Here is a 6491-nt window from a genome sequence, read left to right on the forward strand (position 1 = left end):
AATAAAAACACATTTTTATTCTGGAAATGTGTTTCACTAAGTTTTAATATGAATTAGCCTCTTCATTCATTGTTTTGTATCTGTCCAAGTAGCTCAGAGTATCTTTAAGAAATGGAAATGAGTCGATGAGCTTAATGATGTTCTGCCAATTGAGCTGGAACATGAAGAAGATGAAGGAACATGATGAAGGAACTCTTATCTCATAGCTGCCATGTGTCCACTGATGTTTTAACACATCTAGACCATCATCACTGTCGATCCCAGAGAGACCTTTATTTGTTTGACTGTGTGTGTGTATATGTGTGTGTGGTGTGTGTGTGTGTGTGTGTGTGTGTGTGTGTGTGTGTGTGTGTGTGTGTGTGTGTGTATGTGTGTGTGTGTGTGTGTGTGTGTGTGTGTGTGTGTGTGTGTGGAGCTAATGTTCATTGCTTGGCTGTGGTTTGGCTGACCAGCTCGCCTACTCTAAAGCAATCTGCCTGTGATGTTTTCTCAGGATCAGTGCAGAGATTTATCAGGAGGCTCAAAACCCATCTTGCTCTTTGTACACTCTTGCCTTTGAAGCTGTATTTGCATTAGACAATAACACAAGGCTGAATAGATTCACACACATAGAGTAACGCTGTGATGGTGTTTGTGTGTATGTGCGTTCGTGTGCAAATGTGTGCATGGTTAAGTGTTTTGGGTGCTACATTTTAAAGCACTTTATTTCCCACGCTTCTTCCATTAACAAGAAAGGTAAAGACCATGACTGGTTTTACAACATGCAGATCAAAGTAATAACCTAGTAATGTATAGCTAGTGAAGGCTAATGAAGACTGTAATTACGCTCAGCACTGCTCTGCCATATGGACGTGGTCACACAAACCTGTTCCCTAACTCCCTTCCCACAGCTTCACTCGAACCTCTTACCTTAATGATCCCAGACTGAAGAAGCACAGCAGACTACACAGGCATCAACAGGGCATTATAAGAACTGTTTGGACTATTAAAATGGCTTATAATGTGTGACACAAGTCTTCATAAATGTAAGCATATATGCATCATCAATACCCTAAGTGTATGAACTGAAAAGAGTGAGAGTGAGAGAGTGAGATTGAGCTATGTTTCAAACCTCATGCAGCACTTTAGAATGTTATAACTGTAATACACTGACATTATGTGAGTGTCGTACATAGTGTTTTCACTACTGTAAGGCGGCTGGTGTGTGACCAGTGCCTGGAACACGCCCAAGCTTCAGAGTGATCGGATTTAAGGGCGGATGAAGCACATGAGATTCAACTTTGAGATTCAAGGTTGATTCATTTTTATCATGATAGTTATATCTGACTGCACCAGTCAATTGATTTATATGGCATTTTTCATAAAAGTGAATACAGTTCTCCATGCATATCATTTGATTTGAGCTTACATTCAAATCATCACTGTTTTGTGCTGCCCAGATCGCCCCTTACCCTATTTGATTTTAAATCGCAGGAGAGGTTACACTAAAAAAACAAACATTCATTAGAAATTAGAAATATCCAGTTTGAGTCTGTCAGTGCAAATTAATCCAGCCGACTATTATGAAATATTGTGCTTCTCTTTCCAGAACCCTTTTTCAGAATATCTCTTTAAGAGAGTCTTGCAGCCCAGCTAGAGAAATGACACACGCGTACATGGCATATGGGGACAGTGTACCTGGATACAGAGAGATCTGACATCTATAGTTGACTTACTCCTGAATACCAGGCTGCTATGCACAGGGAACATATGTCAAAAGATCACAGGGGAGGCGATAAATATTCAAACCTACGGGGACTCTACAGATGGAGGTCGTTGGATGCCTTCGAGCTCTCAGAGGAGAGAATGCCCCGTGGTTGACATTTCTGATCTACATTTTATAATTCAAGCCAACATTCACACCACTCGCCTAAAGATCACCATTACGAGTCATAACGAAATATCACCCCACTACTGCTAACACAGCCAGCACCAGTTAGACATGCCAGAGGAATATAGAAGACTCATCAGATTCATAATAGATTTGAACCAAAGTACCCAAGGGGACACGAGAGGGAGGACGAGAGGGGCAGGACAGTGTGCAGGAGCAGTTTTAACACGGCCATTTTCACAAGTGTGTGTGTGTGTGTGTGTGTGTGTGTGTGTGTGTGTGTGTGTGTGTGTGTGTGATGGATTACCTCGAGATGTGTGAGGGTCAGAGCAATTTCTAGACAGAGGGCGCATTGTTCTCCCATGGCCAATTTTCGGTGACCACTTATCGGCCTGCCCGCCCTCCCGCTGCCCCTGCATGTCCAGTCAGAGAAATATTTAACACAGTGGTCAAAATATCAGCCTTACTTAAGCCTGCCCCTTAATTCATCTTTCAGTCTCACCCAAAACACATCACCGCCACCGACCACACTCAACCCCAGTTTGAGAGGTGCCCCTTCAATTTGCACCCATGGATGATGATGTATTAGCGTTATGTGCCACTCGACGGACCGTACAGATTATTGATGCAATTATGTGATGGAGGGCATGAGGCTCAGGGGAGCTTCCCCTCCCAGCCGTACGCAACATTGGAATGGAACAGGAACAGGACAACACAGCCACTGAGGACGCTTTCATAAACTCTCCCAGTGTGGGTCACTGTTGTAGCTGGACAGCAGGTCAAGAGGGAGGGAGACTCGAGTGAGAGTCTCTTATGCAGATAGCAACCCCCCTCTCTCCCTCTCTCCCTCTTTTTCTCTTTTGATCGCTCCCAAACCTCACACATAATCAGCTTGTTAGTCATAGCACCACTCATTGTCAAGGACCATTTACAGGATGCAACTGCTCAGCATCCACAAACACGCTATAAAATATATAATGGCACGGTGGCTCAGTTGCTTGCACTGCTTGCACTGCTGCCTCACAGCAAGAAGGTCATGGGTTCGATTCCCGCATGGGGCGCTGTTGGCTCTGGGGGGCAGGTCCTCCCCAGAGTGCACAGTGCTCAGGTGGGCTATCTCCCGAGCCTTTCTGTGTGGAGTTTGCATGTTCTCCCCGTGTTCACAAGGGGTTTCCTCCACTAAGAACCCCAACAGTAAAAACATGCAAAATAACAGAACTCATGTCCATCCCTGACCAAAAATGGACAGTTCACTTAACTTGGTCCCCGGGCGCTGCAAAGCTGGCCACTGCTCCTGGGGTGTCCTTGAGGAAGGACGGTCCAGGATGGGAAAAAGCAGAAAATAAATTCACCGCGACCTCAGGCCTACCTGCGTGTGTGTGTGTGTCCTGTGTCGCCTCCATATATGCACGTGTGTGTTCCAGTGTGTCGTGTGTGCCATTAAAAACCTGACAAAGGTCTTAATTATTATATAACCTGGCAGTGCAAAGTGCAACACCACTAAAGCCTCCCTCATTTTTGACCTAGAACAGTTTCCATAATCCTATCCTAATGTTCTAATTACTAATATAAATATAAGTAAATATAAGTACACTAATTAACACTAATACTTATAATTGAAATGTAGTGTGTTCAGATAACATACACTAACCCAATAGTATACAGTGAATATGAAGTGTTTCGTTAATGCATTAATGTACTTTGAATGCTTTAAATTAAAGTTAAGTGGATTTTCATTAACCTCAGAGCACTGTGCTGCACTTGTCTATGCAACACAGTAATATAGTGAATCTAAAATAAAGTTAGTGGTTAGTGTAAATAGTGAAAATACATCATTTTAAATAAATAAAATCACACTTTCAAGTACATATACAATGTTTTGAAGTACGTTGAATACTCCGTATGTAGTAAATGTATGTAGTAAACATTATCAGTACTTAAATTATATTATTTTCAACATACTGTAGTGTGTCCTGGGGAACTGTTTGTTTCCATATTTGTGTATATTTCACCCATAATGCTGTGGGCGTGATTGGGAAAAGGAAGGTGCCATTTTTTCACAGTGATCAACATTAGAATATGTGTTATTGGGTTCCATTTTGAAATGTCCTCATGTTTCCATGTGCGTGGTAATAATATCTGTGTGTTATGTGTATTGCCCTGGTGTAGTTTTCCTCATGTGTTAGTGTCTTTGTCCCCCTTGCCCTGTGCATTGTGTTTACGTATAGGACCCCTACCATCCTAACCAGCCATCATCAGTTCCAGAGTGTCCGTTTACTATGTGTCTTAACGTGGCAAAGACACCAAAGACAGGCCTACCTCCTGCTCAACATTACAATACTGACATTGTGCTTAAAGTATTAATGATGTATAATTAGTTACTACTGTACATCATTATACATACTTATACAAACTTAAATGTATAAGTAGTCAGGATGCAGGATATCTTTGTAAGTGGCTTTGTACAAAAGCTTCCGCTAAATACTTTAATAAATGTATAAATATATTTACAACGTATTATCCACACATTTGTATGTAATTATAAATGTTTTTCCTATATATTATGAGTGTATTATTTCACGGCTCCTCAGAATGCTGCAGAGAGGTTTGTCATTCCAATGTTCGGAGGTCCAATATTTCTTTATAATGACCGCCGGAAAAAAGTAATGGCCGCTGCCATTGGCAACAGGATTTGTGCTTCTGATTCATATCTTTCATATCATTCCGCAAGTAGTCCATTCACTTATCGCAACAGAAATTCAGGCAAGTAATACGTTGCTACGCAACAACTGACAAAAACAATTCTTTCTCAGAGGAAGCCACAAAATGGCAACAAACTGAGTATATGGCAATATTGAAACAAACTAAAACATTTTAAAGAACAGAATTAGTTAAAAGATGTACTTAAGTATATTTAAGTGCATCTTAATGGTGTCTCAAAATATTACAGTCAAGTACACTTAATTGTATTTAAGTATAGCTTTACTAGCTCTAATGATATATCATTATAGCATACTAAATACACAATTAGTACATTGAAGATAGCACACTGAGTGAGTGCATGGTAGCATAGCACCATAATACCACAAATGAGGTCCCGCACATTAACATTACACCACATGGCCGTCCAGTGGCCAGGGAATAGAACTGATGTGACAAGATAACATCACAGGACAGGAAAAGGCACACATTCTTCACCACACAAATTAGACCCAGATGTATCCACGAGATATGAGGCGAGACTCAGAGCTGTTTTCAGTATAAGAGAGCCCACATTAAGCCCGTGGAAGACCTCATTAGCAGCGTTGGCAAGGAGAATGTGGAGACTTCCATCAGATGAGCTAATATGCAGAAGCGGCACTGCACTCATTACACCTCTGGGCAAGATAAGCCATCCATAAAATAAACAGGTATCAGACTAGCTAATCCTAGCACACACACACATACACACACACACACACACACACACACATACACACACACATACACACACACACACCGACACATACACACACACAGACGTGAACAATTACATGCACACACTGAAGGTCGCAGAATACACACATACTCAGAAACAAGCATGTACATGTGTACACAGAAAAATAAACACACACACACACACACACACACACACACATGCCAACACACAACAAGGAACACACGAGCAAGCGCCATGCCTGTATGCACACAAACAAGCGCATTACATGTACCCACACAAACACAGTGACACACATTCACCCACACACCTGCCTGGCAAGGAGGCTCTCACAGCCAAACAGGGGGGAATCAAACCAAGATGACTCCTGACTCTGCCATCCCACATACTCTCATTTTTCCAGCTGAGGTTGAGAACACTTTTGATGTGAGAAGCACGCAGTGAACTCCCCTAAAGATGTGGTTGAAGGAGAAACATCAGGGAGTGCCATCGAGTGGGCCAAGAGAGAGCGAGAGAGAGAGAGAGAGCGAGAGAGAGAGAGAGAGAGAGAGAGAGATACAGAGACAGAGAGAGCGAGAGAGAGAGAGAGAGCGAGAGAGAGAGAGAGAGAGAGAGAGAGAGAGATACAGAGACAGAGAGAGAGAAAAGGGGAAAAAAGAAGCATCTATCAGCCTCAGCTGGACCCAGCTCAGCAGAAATAGCACCCCAGTGAGCAGGTTCCCTGGGAGAGACTGACTGATCTGGGGGGCCTTTGGAAAAATGACACCATTTGGCAAAACAAAAAAAGGAAGGGGGGGGGGGGGGGGGGGCGGAGGATGCCTTATGTACCTTTACTGCTGGGAGATACAGCAGCATCCATCCTCTCTTTGCCTACACACGCACAGTCTGGTTCTGTGTTTTATATTGGTGTCTCTTTCCTAATACAGTGATCGAGATCAAGATCCATGTCACAATGTGACAGATGGGTGGATGCACAGAGCAATCCCCATTGTACTAGCTGCAATACACTTGTGCATCAGTTCATATCTCGGAAATCAATTTACTTGAGCCCAGCCACATCCAGATACTATTAGAATATGTGAACAGGTGGTTATACCAGAGATAATTACTTAATAGATGAAAGATAGCCATCATTTGAGACCTCATTTGCTATAGTTTTAAAGCACAAAATATTTTAAGAAAACC

This window comes from Clupea harengus, chromosome 3 (assembly GCF_900700415.2).
Source record: "Clupea harengus chromosome 3, Ch_v2.0.2, whole genome shotgun sequence".
Classification (NCBI taxonomy): domain Eukaryota; kingdom Metazoa; phylum Chordata; class Actinopteri; order Clupeiformes; family Clupeidae; genus Clupea; species Clupea harengus.